Here is a 15,347-nt window from a genome sequence, read left to right on the forward strand (position 1 = left end):
ATCCCCTAAAAGTAGGAATACTCATTCTTATTAAAATCCACTATGTTCAAAATTTGAGCTGAATCAGGTACATTGTTGTAATTTCCTAAGCATTTGTCTTGAAAACTAATTAGAAAATCTGGAGATAGTACTTGGTATTCCCAACATGTCCCGGAAGCCTTTGTGTTAGTTCTTTCAATTCCAGCATCCCATTTGGAAGCAGTCCAGAACCTAGTAGTCAGACAAGCTCGATTCACCAAGATTCACTTTCTCAACGTGTATCACTCAGTGAGCATGTGAGAACAGTAACCTGGTGTCCTGGAGGAAAGACAAAAAGTAAGAAAAGGCATTCTGTTACAATGACTGTAAAACAGCTCTCCGTCAAGAGTACTCGCAGCTCTTTATAAAACAAACACATTGCCTTTGCTTTTGTACACAGATACATCTTTAAACATGCAAGAGGAACCACACAGAGGAACTGGAAATCAATCATGTCAACATTATGCTTTGCTTATCTGTAAACCATAGGTTGGAATTTCAGCTAACCTAAACTTTACCAAATGTTAATATAACAGCTGGCAACATGGATTTAAAAAAAGGGGGGATGCCCTCCAAAAGTAATGAAAATGAAAATATAGCCCATGACATTAAGTTTTGACAGACGTTTTTGGTCTCCATAACATATGAGCTCAGAAATGAAGTTCCAGCCATGTACCTTTCAGAAAAGACTTCCTCTATAAATAAAGTGGTTATAGCAAATGACTAGCAGCATCATATTCTAAGCATCTTGGCCAATAATAAATTGAGCATTAATGGAAACTGACTATTCCTTACATGTCCCCATGAGCTAACAGACTAAACATCCAAGGCATCTGGAATTACTTGCTCTGTTATGGGCTGTCATACCATTTATCATCCCAGGACCTATTTGATGTGGCTGGTGCTCTTAAAAGCCCCAGTAATTCTGTTGCTGAACTAAAATTCCATTTGGAGTAGCAGCACCATTTGTTGTTCATCAGGACAGGTGGAAAGAGAAGGGGCTTGAAGAGAACTACTTATCACGCTCCAGTAATATGCACAGAAGAGAGAAGAACAAGACCAATGCGTTATTTTTAAATTGTGTCTGGCCAGCATGTCAGTACTGATTGAAGAATCCAGCAGCAGAGAAAAGAGTTGTGTCTGCATTCAGAGATGAAGAGGCAGTTATCCACTCTATTTCTTGTCAACTGGTTAGGTCAGGCTCTCATTTTTAGGACAAAAAATAATAAAAATCGTGAGCATCTTGTGAGACCTCTAAAGAAAATGCCATGTCCTTCCTCCCAACAAACTTAAAAAAACAACAACAAAAAACCCACAAGTAATAGCCTCCTTATCCTTCATGTAGAAAGGCAATCTGATGTAAAAATGTTTTCTCCTAAGTGATGGAATGTGCAGTCATGCACCAGCGACTTGGAGCTGAATATCAACTTGCCGATTCTGCAAGAAACCGCTCTGGGCTTGGACAGAGCACATGGTTAGAAAGAGAGAGGCACTTTAATACATGAGGGGAGGCTGTGCACTGGATTTCAGAAGATGGAAGTTTATCTTCCAGTGTAGGGCTTTGATGTTATTCATATGCTAACAGTATCTCCATTTCCTCACAGCACTCAATACACAGAGAATAAAAGACATCATTTGCTGACATGGGGCTCAAGACGTACCATCCAGCATACTGATCCGAGAGTCTGCATTCAGCTTTCACAGCTAAACCACCACATAACCTTTAAATTGTTCTTTTAACACTTTAAAAATTCCGGTCAAAATAATTTACCATTTTACAGAATAAAATGATGAAACAAAGAACTCTAACTGTATTTTCCCTCTGCTCCAAAAAAAATGTAGCTTCAGTGCCCCAAGGGCTCCTTTCTAAGTGCTGGCATACGATGAGATTGTTAACATAGCTGGCCACCAGATGAAGTGAATTATCTGAACTGCCAAAGTCCCCACTTTCTTTCCAATTTAAACATCAATTTAACACAGAAACTGAAGGGTATTATGAAAGCTTTAATATGAACCATTTCAGACATGAGAAAAAAAATACTGGAAGGTTTTTTTTTTTCAAACAGCCAAACAAATATGCAATTTTTTCAACCTGAAGATGAGTCCAGAAAAATGAATGGAACAGCAGGGCACACACGGTACATGCTCTCACCAACAGCAATGGTGAAGAACCTCTTTGTCTTAAATAAAAATGCTTGTAAGAACAGAAAATAACCTGGATAAACTTGTTCGGTCATTAGCTAACTACAGTGATGGGCAACCAAGAAAACTTCTCACTGAAAACATTTCAAAATGCACATCATCAGTGTGGATGATCTGGAATGTTTTTAATAGCCTCCTTTGGATTATTAGGGTCCTTTGCATGATACAACTTGCTTTTCTCATGGAAATTTTCTCCATTTGGATCCCTAGCTGTGAACAGAATGTGTAAGCATATGTCCTGCATATCTCTTTGAAAATGAAGCCACTTCATTGCTAATTCATAACAGTAAAAATTAATGCTTTCTCACACAAAACAGAGCACTTCCTAGTACACTCCACTAAACTGAGGCACAGAAGTTTAAATCAAAATGACATGAATAATTATCATATGACCTTTAATGATTTTTAAGCCTTCACAATGACAATGACATATGTAAAGACCTATATTCATAATCATAAAAATTTGTCCTTAGCAAAATATGAGAATGGAGGAGTTGAAATAAGATCTGAAGAGTCATATTTAACATATTTAAGATATAATAATATATAGGTTAAATACATATGATTTTCCTAGCCCAAAACATTCCTGAAAATTAACAATATTATGACAGGCTTTCTTCTAGAAAATAGTATTCCTTAGTGTCTACTAGTTATAAGTAAATAAATAAAGTTGGCCCTTTTATTATACAAAACTGCTTTGATCACCATTTCCATCTTAAAAGTATAATTTGGAAACATGCAAGATTATGAAGTACATGTGCATTGATTTTACAAAACATTAATTACACTTTACATGAAAGCAAAGGGATATTGTATATAAGGATCATATGACTGTTCCCATATGGAATGCACAGGGAATATTATTGACAAATTCAGAACAACCATATGCAATGTTCAATGGCACTTCCAAATATAAAATATAAATACAGCATGTAATACATTTACAGGATGTTGCATACCAAATGATCAAGAAATTTACTGAAGATTAGCATTTAAGAAACAAGTAACACTACAAATACCATATGCACCTGTTAATGACTTATTTTTTACATTGGTGATGTTTATCAGATTGATCTTATGTTCAAAACAAGTTTTCAGAGAATTTCCTGGCCCAGTACTCTGTGGTAAATTAAAGGAAAATCACAGAGCCATCCTGCCAAAAGGGACCTTAGAGATTGGGTAGTTTTATTTTTAAATGGAAAACCCGAAACCTCAAAATATTAAGTCGCTCACCCATGATTACAAAGTCCATTAACGGCAGAGTTCCAGGTCTTCTGGTTATCAGGCCAGGCCCCAAATTAAATCTACCCTACTTAGCTCATATTTACTTCAAACACATACATATTTTTAAATCTTCATAAGCTCATCTGTTATCCAGCACGTTGTCTGTGGACACACCCAAATCTGGGCTCTGACTGTGTGGTAACACTGGCCCATCCCCAGTGTGATTTCATTGGTGATGACTCACACTTCCCTTGGCTTCACTGGGGACCACAGGAATTTGACCTCAATAGAAAACCAGACATGGCTCCATGAAAGTCATATAGAGCCTAAAAGTGTTTAATCCTGAAATGGGATCTACAGAGAATGCCGTGAAGAGGATGTTTTGTTCTTCCTCCAGAGAGAGTTAAGAAACACAGTGAGCCTGTGCCAAAGCTTCTTTCCCTCAGCCATCAACCATAACTGGAGAGCAAAGAGAAGAAGCCTGAAAATTAGAGCAGAATATGTGTATCTCAACTACACACTTCACCACTGCATAACTTTCCACCCCTCCTCTTTCTGTAGCCCATCTCCTCCTAGCATAAGAGGGAAGGGCTTTCCAGCACCCCTGAAAAGTGTAAAACCAAATCACTGAAGTGAACTGCCAGACATAGAACCAGAATCAAAATATCAACTTTAAGTAAATCTGGCCAATCACTCAACATGCACATTTTTTTCCCAACAGAACCTTGGGAACTTTCTTAACACCAAAATGTCAAACATCCAGACAGATTCTTAGTAAATTAAGACAGTGCAATAACTATTTCCTCCTGAAAATTATCATTTTTCATTTCAAGGCACACACCGCTCCAGCTTAGACTATTCCCTCAAAACCAGGATTACAGCAGGAATTCAGTGTGTTGCAACTGAATACACTTGAACAATCATAGCAGAAAGCCTCCAATTTGGATTTGGGGAGGGAGAAAGTGAATTTTTAAAATATTATCCAAACAGACCATTTTTATGTCAATCACAAGACTACTTTATCTTCTGCAGATTGAAAAAATTGGGCATTTCTTAGAAAGCTTAAGAGGACTTGTTATTAAGTTTTAAAATCATCCCCCAAACATCAAATTTAACAATTCATTATCCAACATTGTTCATAAAGTTCTGAGCATTATCATTAACGAGACATATAAAAGGACTCTGCTCCCAGATTAATCACCCTAATTCCTTCCCTTGCTCAGTAAACCCCCACTCTTTCATTGATCCAATTACAATGGAAATTACCCTCTGTTATTCTTTCAGTAAGATATTTTTAATAGATTAAATATTGTACATAGAAATATCTATATGAACCAAGCTATGTACATACTACCCATGTTGTCTTTGTCAGTTTCCAAAAAAAATCTATAAACCTGCGAGTATAGCATTATTTGACTAAAGTATGTACCCACCTTATCCACTAATACAATGTAATAGTTACACAGACCAAATTTAATATTACTCATCAGTAATGAGACACTGATCAGATTATATCATCTAAGCACTGCCATCTAGGCCAGAGTTTTCACTGACCAGTGATATCTGTTATGTCTGTTTTTAACATGGCATGTGGTTAGTCACACTCTGGATTCTTTAAAAATCAAAATCCACAAGGCAGCAGTGAGATTATAAGTCAAGATTTAGCCACTTCGAATACAGGAGGCTGAGTAGCGATAGATGACATCAATTATGTTGGTGTTAATACTTGGATTCAGGCACTGAAGACACACTTTTTATTTCTGTAGATTATCATGCGACCTAGAGAAAAGAATATTTTAAATTTACCAAATTTCTTGATGAGAGAGAAGAATACTAGTTAACCTGAGGGGTCTGTATGTAATTATCCAGTTCCTTGCTACCTGAAATGTGTCCAGGGATCAGCACTGTGGCCATCATCTGGAAACATGTTGGAAGTGCAGACTTTTGGATGCCACTGAACCTCTTGAAGCAGAACCCATTTTTTAACAAGATCCCCACTGATTTATATGGACATTAAATTTTGAGAAGCACTGATGTAGTTACGTTTATGATGTTAGAACCAAAGAGAAGAATCAAACCCAATGTATTACCTGTATTTTTTTCCTGTACCCATGGAAAATGTCAACTTGCATTTGATATATATTGTATAAGGCCTCAGGGCTAAACAAGTAAAAGCCAATAGATCTTCTTGACACCAGTTGGGAAACATGTTTTCTCAAATCCCTAAATCTTCAAATATTTGGAACAGAAAATACAACGCTGAGTGAGAGTCAACAGATCCAAACACAAGGTCTTTCTTGCCAGGATCTGTGTGTTCTTGGGTAAGTCAGCTTACCTCTTCTGTGTTCATTCTGTGCCCGACATTGTGCTAGGTTCTTGGGATTTCACACTGGACAAAACAGACAGGGTCTCTTTGCTTCAGTTTCCTATGCATGAGTGAAAGAGCATTTTAGACAAAATTAGCACAGATACATAAAATTTCATGGTAATTTTACAGAACAATAAGCAGTTTGGTCTATGCAGTATAGGGTATATGGTGGGTATGCTGGAAAGATACCCGGGCATGGGAGGAGTTGTATGCTTTGCCTAAAAGTTTGGTCTCAGGCAAAGGGGAGTCATCACAAGTGTTTGGGAATGGGAAGGACATAAGAACTGAATTCTAGAACTATTTGTCTGGCATTGATTGGAAGGATGTATTTAAGAAAGAAGAGGCTGAATACCAGGTATCCAGTTAGGAATTCTCTGGTAAAAAGATGCTAAAAACCTGAAGTGGTAGAAATGGCGCAGATACAACTGGTAGGACTCCAAAACTCAGGGAAGTGGGGAATGGGGTGGTACTGAGGAGAAGCAAAGATAGTTGTATATATAGCTCCAAAGTTTCTAGGAGAAATTTCTAGTAGCAACTGAATAAAATGATAAGGCTGTTAAGTGAGCGAGAGGACATGGTAGGAAGAGTGGGTCTTAAAGCAAGGAAAGGAAAGAAATAATGAATTTTATTTTGAGGACGCTGGGTTCGAGAAGCCCAAGGATACTTAAGTGGTGACACCAATAGACAGGAAGGAATGAGGATCTCTTCCTCAGACAAGATGACAGACTAAGGACAAGCTAGTAAAGCCTGAGTATCAGGATGGAATGTGCTGACATTTTGAAGGCTATCGATATAGAAGGAAAGACTTCTGATAGTATATGTGCACAGGCACTTCAGAAAGCACATTAAGAAGTGAAATTAGTGGGGATTATTTTGGACCTTTAAGACAAGTAACTTCTCAACAAAGTGCAACAGAACAAAAGCACATGCCATAAAGAGGGCTACAGAAAGTTTTTCTTGTACCTATATTCTGTTCGATAATGCCCTGTTTTGTAATTTCTAGACTTAAGGGATAATAATCACAGTATGTCTCACCTTTACAATTGTGTGGGGTCACAAAGTGTTAAGATGTTTTCCTCTCTTTATAGATGATAGAACCCATTCAAAATGCCCCAAACCCCCACTTCCCAAGAAAATGCCCTGTCTGTTAGCACCCCAAATATTTGATCTTAATATCAATATTAAACATATACGGACCTCACTGAATATCAATTACTAAAGAAAAAATGGGAGAGAGAACTGCAAAGTGAGATAATCTGTTCCAAGCTCTGGTGCAGAAATGGATTTCTCCCTGTGTAGCGAGGACAGGAGAGTAGAATATTAGAATCCTTTGCCTGTTTGATTGAGAGATTCACAGGTTAACCCAGTTTAGATCATCTGAAATTCTTTACAGCTGCTAACCGCTTCCCTATTCACAAGCTTATGGTCAATAATTACAAGTATGGCAGAGGATCAGAGGATCAAATGACTAAGCATTAAATGCAGAATTTTACTTAAAATTAGCACTATAATCAGTAATTGAGTGTGTCTGCCTTTGTAAATCAACTCCCTAAATAAGCTTTCCTCCGGTTGAAGCAGTGCTGGACTCTGTTCTCAGAGAATGTAAGGCAACTCACCGGGGACATCAAATTCTGACTTCAAAGACTTGGTGGAAATAAATGGTTTAAGTGGACTTAGAGAAATATGTCTCAGCTTTCTCATATCAGCATTCTGGCCCTGCTTAAACTCCTAGGTAAGAAATGGATATTTTGTCACAAGCATTGGATGTATTTCTGGTGGGTGATATAAAAAAATGATACTGCAGCCTCTCTCTCTCACATACACACACAATGAAAAAGAGGGAGAGAGGAGAGGAATTGGAACCAGAGAAATTGAGGGTGCACTGTCAGCCAGAATTAGCAGCTTCTGCTTTCCATTCCTGCGAAGGAACAGAGACAGTGAGGAGGAGGGCATAGAGAAGAACAGCAGATTGAAAACCTAACAGTACCATGAAGACAACTAGGGGAGAGGCAGTCTTGCAGTAATACCAGCACACTGAACCTGCAATTAATTCAGAAGCAAGAGTCGTTACAGATTAGCGTGGAAGGAGAAAGTAGCTTTACGCTTGTTTATATAAACACTGATGAAATGTGAAACAAAGTGCCAAAGTCAGCAATGAACCTGGTGGAAATCAGTTCAACAGAGAGGATTTTTCAGAGGCTGACCTCAAGCTAAACAGAGGCAGCAAAGAAGACTTCCTCCTCACTCCTGCCTTTGTCTTCCAGCAAACTTGGGGGACTGATCTGGCTCCAAAGAGTGCAAGAGAGAGGGGAGAGCCACAATCAGTGTTGGAAGGAGTGGGCGTGCAGAGCTGGACTTGGGGGTCCTGTTCTGTTCTCTTCCTAACTAATGCTGGGACCTTTGGTGTCCAGCTTAGCACCCAGCCTCATTTTCCTCATTTGTAAAATGGAAATACTTAGGGTATACTCACGGGAGGTTTATGATATTTTCACAAGATAAGGTACATAATATTTAGCCCATTTATAGTAGCAGCATTTAAATGACTCAATATACAATAGATACTATTGTGTTATTATTATTAAAGCCAAGGAAGTCAGGATCAGAATAATAAGAGCTTTCACTTATAGAACTTCCTCTGGGAGGGGCAGAGACTTTATACAGACCAACTCATTTGGTCCTTACAGCCTCTCCACGGTGAGGACTCTGGGGCACAGAGAGGTTAAGTGACATTTCCAACAATTTGAACCTCGAACAGTTAGGCTCCAAAGTCTGGGCTGTACAACTGCACTATATCATCATAAGGGGCCTTGGAGCAAATCTGTTCACCTTATGCATTTTACAGATGAGAACACTGAGGCTCACAATGGTGATGTCATTTATTTTACATCACACAGCCAATCAGGACAATCTGCCCATTGTAGAGCCTATTTCTATTGGAAATACTCCCCAATCCCATACAAATACTCCAGGGCCTGCCCTGGAGGTTGAAATGCTTGTCACAATTTATCCAGTCATTTTCCTCTACAGAAAATGCTATGACTCACATTATTTATTCATAGCAGATTCTTTGTGGGAAATGCATCTTAGCAACAGAACTTTGATAAATTTGCAACTGCTGGTATTTGCTTTTGGAGTGAATACAAAAGAACACAAAGAGAGGAAGGGAATCAACTTTTTTATTAAGAAATCACTGTGCTTGGCACTCAATGCACTGTGAAAACCTACAAGCAGCATCTTATCTATAACAGATACGGGATGGGTTCTATGGCCAGAAGGGTCTCATAAGAATTAGTAAGAATAAGATTATTTCAGAGGTTATAATTAAAACATAAGCAATTTTATGGTTAAGTAACATTTAATTGGCTGGGTCGGGGGAGTAGCTAAGGGGGTAGCTAGTATTCATTACTTGGTAGGTGATGGATAGCAAGCTTCCTTGGTACACTGGCAAATAAAGGCCCCATAACAGCAGCAATGACCTAAAATGAAAATTAGGGTTCTCCAAGACAAAGGCACCAAAATCCAACTTCAGAACCTGAAGTGATGATACTTCCTAAAATAAAGACTCCATGTTCTCTGAACCAACCTCACATAAGTGTCTTCACACTCAGCAACCCAATCTCACCATTCATCCAGGTCTTCACGGTGTCAGGACTGGGCAGTCCGTTCCCTGGTGTTGCTCTGTCCTGTCCATTCACCTTGTGGACACGTTTCCTCACTGAGCCATCCTCCGAAGCTTCTAGATTCCACTGTATGGGTAACAGCAGGGGTGTCGCTGAAGCAAGACTACAGGAAGATGATTCACCAATGCCCTATGTCTCCACCAATGCAGAAACAACCAGGAGGGAACTTGGCAAGGAAGCCCTGCAAGGGCAAACAGCACAGGACCGCCTAATGGTGCCCCGTCTTCTGCACTCGTGGACTCTTGTGTCTCCTACCAAGACTGTTTCTGGGTTTTCCAAGTGCTGACTCTGCTGAAGCTGCAGACCTCAGCGGGACAAGTGCTGTGGAGAGTGATTGATTGAAATTCAGAGCACTTCGCAGAATGATTTGTTTGACATTCCCAGTAGGAAACTCTTGTTTGTTGAACTTATTATTCATTCATGTATTCATGAAAAAAATACAATAAATGCATAATCTCTGCATAGTGCCTCAATGATCACATTGAAATGAACCCGGAGTTTTTGCAGTGCTAAGCAAGGTCTTTAGTTTGCAACAGAACAGTTTTATATTGCAATGTCATTAACTGTGTCTAGAGTTTGCATTATGCTTATAAATCAGCAAGGGAAATTTAACCTGAATTGTAATTTAAGGTTATACAGAGAATCAGACATTAAAAATGCATATGCATAATAATAACTCCTTGTGTGACTATATATGTATATTTTTTTTGGTTTTCCTCCTACTGAGTGATATAGCAATTACCATGTTGAGCTGTAAGTGAGTCTGTTCAGCTAGTGTTTGTGTTTTGACTTTTTGACAACCAGAATACAAGTCAGGGGAAATGTAGAAATTATTTCCAACATCCATGGGTAACTTGGGAAAATAGCTCTTTGCATAAGCCATTAGGGTAGGGGAAAACATGCTACATTATTTGGAAAACAGCTGCTGTTAAATGCTGTGTTTTAAAACAACAGCTATTAGTAGATCTAAAACAGAAAGGTCACAATATTACTATGGCACAATTTTGGTCTGGTCCTTAGTGCTTATGTTTACAGCTGCTTCAGTGATAGTCTCTGGCCTTCCTTGCAAGAGCAAGTGCAGCCAATACAAGAAAGGACCAGCATAGCATGATGACCACCGTTTAAAACTGAGCACTCCCATTAATCATCAAAAGCCAAAAAGGAATTCAAGAACGACATCATGTATTCTCTTGCCCCTTGTTTCCCCTATAAAAATCTCTTTTATTCCCAAATATTTCCAGTGAAGGCTTCTGTAATCCTCTGTATTCTTAAAAAAGATTAATATACCTGACCTTTCTCCTGCTCACATGGTATAAGTCAGCTGCAAACATGAGGGCTCACTCTAACTTCAGGGTTAAAAGAAGCGAAGGAAAAAAGAAACTATCCCCCAAAAGTGCTTTCTGAAGCTTAGACTTCAGAGCCTTGAGGTCCTTGGTGACCTTGGTCATGGCCTAGTGTTTTATTCATGTATCTAGAATATCTGTAGAACTTCTGCACTTTCATATCTCATATCGACTATGCATCTTGAACCTTCTCATGTGAGCCCCTCACACCCACCATTAGGCTCCTCTACCCAAATCTTTCATCAATATTAATTACACTGTTTTTCAGTTCTCAAAATCTTACCACTTTGCAGTGTGCTCCTTTTATAAATTTCCCTTTCCCCACCACTAAAACCACACACATATATTCAGAGTCAGTATATACAGATGTTCCTCAGTAATGTATTTTGAGTTTGTTTTTCTATTTTCAAAACAGTTTATCTACATCAGCATGTGTTCTCACTTGACCTCCTGCAACATTACTTCAAGAAGACATCTTTGTCTTCAATATCTGTGTAGGCCAATATACCCTGAAAGCTGCTTAAATAATTTTCTCCAAAGTTCGGTTCCACTACTTGCCTCTGAAGCTTATAAACATTGCATTATTTCTCGTTACCTACTGTTTCAACCCAGAATCTCTTGCCTACCCTTTCTCAAAATGCTTCACCCCCCACTCCTTTCTCCAATCTCACTATCCCACATAACCTCCCATTCTTGTGTGTATTTCATGTGTTGCCCTTCTCTCCACATTATGTTTCTTCTCTCTTTAGCCTTCTCATTTTCCTAAATTTCACTGAAAACACTTCTTGTGAAAATATCAAATGTATTATTTGAAGAGACAAACAGGCAGACGTTTGGCAAGTGCAAGAAAGAAAAAAGAGTTAAATGTTTTAAATGTTAGAAATGAGAAAGAATCATATGCAAGAAGTAGTGAAAATTTTCTAAATAAAAAGGAAATTAGGGACATAAATATATATAATGAAATTTTAAGACATAGATTAAATAAAAACAAATTTAGCAAAATAAAAATTTAAAAGGAAGAGATAGAAAACCTAAATATATAAGTAATAATGTGAGATATTTGAAAGGCAGTCTAAAATATCAAACCCCTCCCTCTACATCCTAAAAAAAGGCATCTGATGTGGATATTTTCATGGGAAACTCAAGACACAATGCACAAGTTCTATGCTGTTAAAACTATTCCAGAGCATGTACAAAAATTTTAAATGTCATAAATAAATTTACAAATTACCAGAATTGATATTAAAGTCAAAGAAAAATAAGATTAAAAAATACTCTAAACCAACGTCCTTGTGCATGCAAATACAAAAATCCTAATTAAAATATTAGTAAAATTCAAAGAACAGACTAGTAGTTGCCATAGCGGGAGGAGGTGGATGAAATAGATGAAGAAGAAAAAGAAGTGTATATATACTTAATTAAGTGAGTGTATATATACATGTCAAAATTCACTGTGCTGTAGTTTTGTGTAGTTTATTGACTATAACTCAAAAAAAATGTTAGGGCATAAATTTTGAAAAGTATTAGCAAAGTTATGCAAAAATGTATTAAACATATTAACATATCACAAAAAGTAAGATTTCAAATATCAATGTAATTATTAGCAATGAAATTGGGCGTATTAACAGAATTGAAAATTAGGAAGAAAATTTCTATTTCTGCAATGAAGGACTAACTGGTACTAGACCTGCTCTCCCCACCATAAATAAATAGAAAACTGTACACATTACAAGAAATAACCTTTTCCAGATATTGGGTACCAGACAGCATATAATTATGATCCCCAAAGACAGGGAAAAAACTGAGGTAACAACTATGGTCACTTGGTCTTGCTGCCTTCAGGCACTTTCTGGACCATAATTCAGAGTGGACATCCAAGCAAATCACACTTAATGAGTAATGTGAATCTCTACAAAACCAGGCAACAAAGAAATATAGGAGAGTTCTAATCTAACAATCCCCAGATTCACAAGGAGCTGAGAGATGTCCACTTCTGGTATGTCATAGTGAAGAGACCTCATTGAGAGCCCATCAGATGGAGAAAAGATCCCAAAAGGGTTATACTTGAAATAGCTATGAGGCCCATTGTATCAAAACTTAGTAAGCCTGGAAAAGATCAAGAGGCAGACAAATTCCATACTTTTTAACGGAAAACAAGAAACTAAGATCCTCAACAAAATGTCCAACATCCAATAAAACAATTACTGTACACAAGAAGCAGAAAAATCTGACAAATAACCAGGAAAAAAGGCATTCAATAGAAATTGAAGCAAAAGTAGCAGACATTATAGAATTATCAGACAAGAATTTTAAAACAGCTGGAATACACATGTTCAAAGATTTAGCATATAAGAAAGTTTGAGAACAAAAATGGAATCTATAAAATGACTACATGAAACTTACATAGGAAAAGGTATATCAGAAATGAAAAATCCAGTAGATAGGATTACCAGCAGTTTAGACTCTATAAGAGAAAAGATCAGTGAACTTGAAAGCATCACATTATTAATTATTCAAACTGAAGCACAAAGGCCAGAGTCAATTATATACTGTCTACAGGAAATGACTTTAAATAAAATTTCAAAGAGATTAAAAATGAAAAAATGGAAATAAATATATCAAACTTATACTGTTAAAAAACAAAACTGGAGTAGTATATTAATATTAAACAAAATAAGTTTCAGAGCAAAGGATATTAACAGAGATAAATAAGACCATTTCAAAATGACAGACAAAAATCAAGAGGAAGAACAATCTTAAATTTTATGTCCCTGATAACAGAGATTCAAAATACATGAAATAAACACCCATAGAATTGAAAAGAGAAATAGACAAATCCACAACTATAGTCAGATACTTCAATACTTTTTTCAATAATTAATAAAAGACAGAAAATCAATAAGTACATAGGAGACTTAAATGCTACCATCAATAAACTAAAGCTAACATATCTAAGGAATAGTATACCTATTAACAGCAGAATACACATTTTATTGGGTTACAAACAGAATATTTATTAAGACACCTACCATATTCTAGGCCACAATACACATCTCAAATTTAAAAGGATTCAAGTTATACAAAGTGTGTTTTCTGACAATATGGAATTATATTAGAAATTGATAAGAAATCCCCAAATAGTGGGAAATATAATAATTACACATTGCTAAATAAAGCATGAGTCAAAGAAGAAATCACAAAAGAAATTGGAAATTATCTTTAACTGAATGAAAATAAAATATAACATATCAAAATTTGTATGCCAAAACTGAAGCAGTGCTGAAAAAGTAGTTTATACATGTAAATACCTTTATTAAAAATAAAGAATGTAACCTGAGTGTCTACCTTAAGAAAATAAAAAAGAATAAATCAAACACAAAGTAGGAAAAGGGAAATTGCAAAAATAAAAGCAAAAATCAGTGAAATATAAAACAGAAAAAAATAATAGAGAAAAGTGTATGAAACAAAGAGCCATTTCTCTGAGATCAAAATTAAACCTTTAGCCAAACTGATCAGGAAAAAAAGAGAAAGCAAAAAATTGCCAATAGCAGATAAAGAGAGGACATAAGCACAGACATTGAAAAGGTAATAAAGAAATATTATGAAGAACTTCATGTCACTAAGTTTGAAAACCTAGATGAAATGAACAAATTCATTGAAAAACAAAAATTATGAAAGCTCACTCAAAAAGAATAGATAACTCAAACAGCCCTATATCTAATTCTTTTAAAAGTTAATTTGTAGTTTAGAACCTCTCACAAAGGAAGTTCCATGGCTAGATGGCTTCATTGATGCATTTTACCAAACTTCTAAAGAAGAAATGACATCAAGTTTTTGCAAACTCTTTCAGAAAACATAAGAGGTAACACTTTCCAACTCATTCTATGAGTCCAGCAATACTCTATTATTAAAACCAAACAAAAATATTAAAAGAAAGGAAAGCTCTACAGTACCTCCCCTCTTGAACATAGAAACAAATATTTAAAAAAGCGTAATCAGTTGAATCTAACAATATAAAAAAAAATAAGAAGTGGGATTCATCATGGGAATAATAATAGCATGTATGAAATACAGAATCATTATGCTAAGTAATAAGTAGCCCGAGGGAAACAAAGTTAGGAGATTAACAGGGTGAGAGTGGGGATGATGAAGCGCAGGGCTGCGTCCCTCATGATAACCGACCAAAGCCTTTCTGAGGAAGTGAAGTGTGAGGTGAGCTAAAAAGGATGAGGAGAGACTCAGAGAAGGGCAGGGGGTGGGGGAGGGCCATAAGTGTCCCGGATGATGCAGGTCAGCAAGTGCCATGCCCTGAAGCAACACCAAAAACAAATGACATAAGCAGAAGAAATATTTGGACAGAATTTAAAAACCTCCTATGATTAGCAGATGATGTAATCTCTGCCTACTTAATCTAAGATAAACAATTTTGAAAAAAGTAATGAAAGGATTGAGTGGATAGATAGATACATGAAGGAGGTGCAGATTAGCAGCAGCACAGTGGTTGAAGACTGT

General features: G+C 36.8%; 1 long non-coding RNA gene across 3 annotated transcripts in view; it reads right to left on the reverse strand.

The window, feature by feature from the left end:
* LOC118921373 (uncharacterized) overlaps positions 1-15,347 on the reverse strand; it is a 51,650-nt gene that overhangs the window by 28,383 nt on the left and 7,920 nt on the right. For 2 of the 3 annotated variants that reach the window (XR_008993288.1, XR_008993287.1), the window contains exons 1-2: positions 3,454-4,871; positions 132-297 (exon numbers count right to left, since the gene is read on the reverse strand). This is a non-coding gene — a long non-coding RNA (uncharacterized LOC118921373). Of the gene's footprint in view, positions 1-131; positions 298-3,453; positions 4,872-5,779; positions 5,871-9,434; positions 9,559-15,347 lie in introns of those variants that run through there. The other variant, XR_005028316.2, reaches the window with a different exon arrangement.

The sequence above is a fragment of the Manis pentadactyla genome, chromosome 13 (genome assembly GCF_030020395.1).
Source record: "Manis pentadactyla isolate mManPen7 chromosome 13, mManPen7.hap1, whole genome shotgun sequence".
Taxonomy (NCBI): domain Eukaryota; kingdom Metazoa; phylum Chordata; class Mammalia; order Pholidota; family Manidae; genus Manis; species Manis pentadactyla.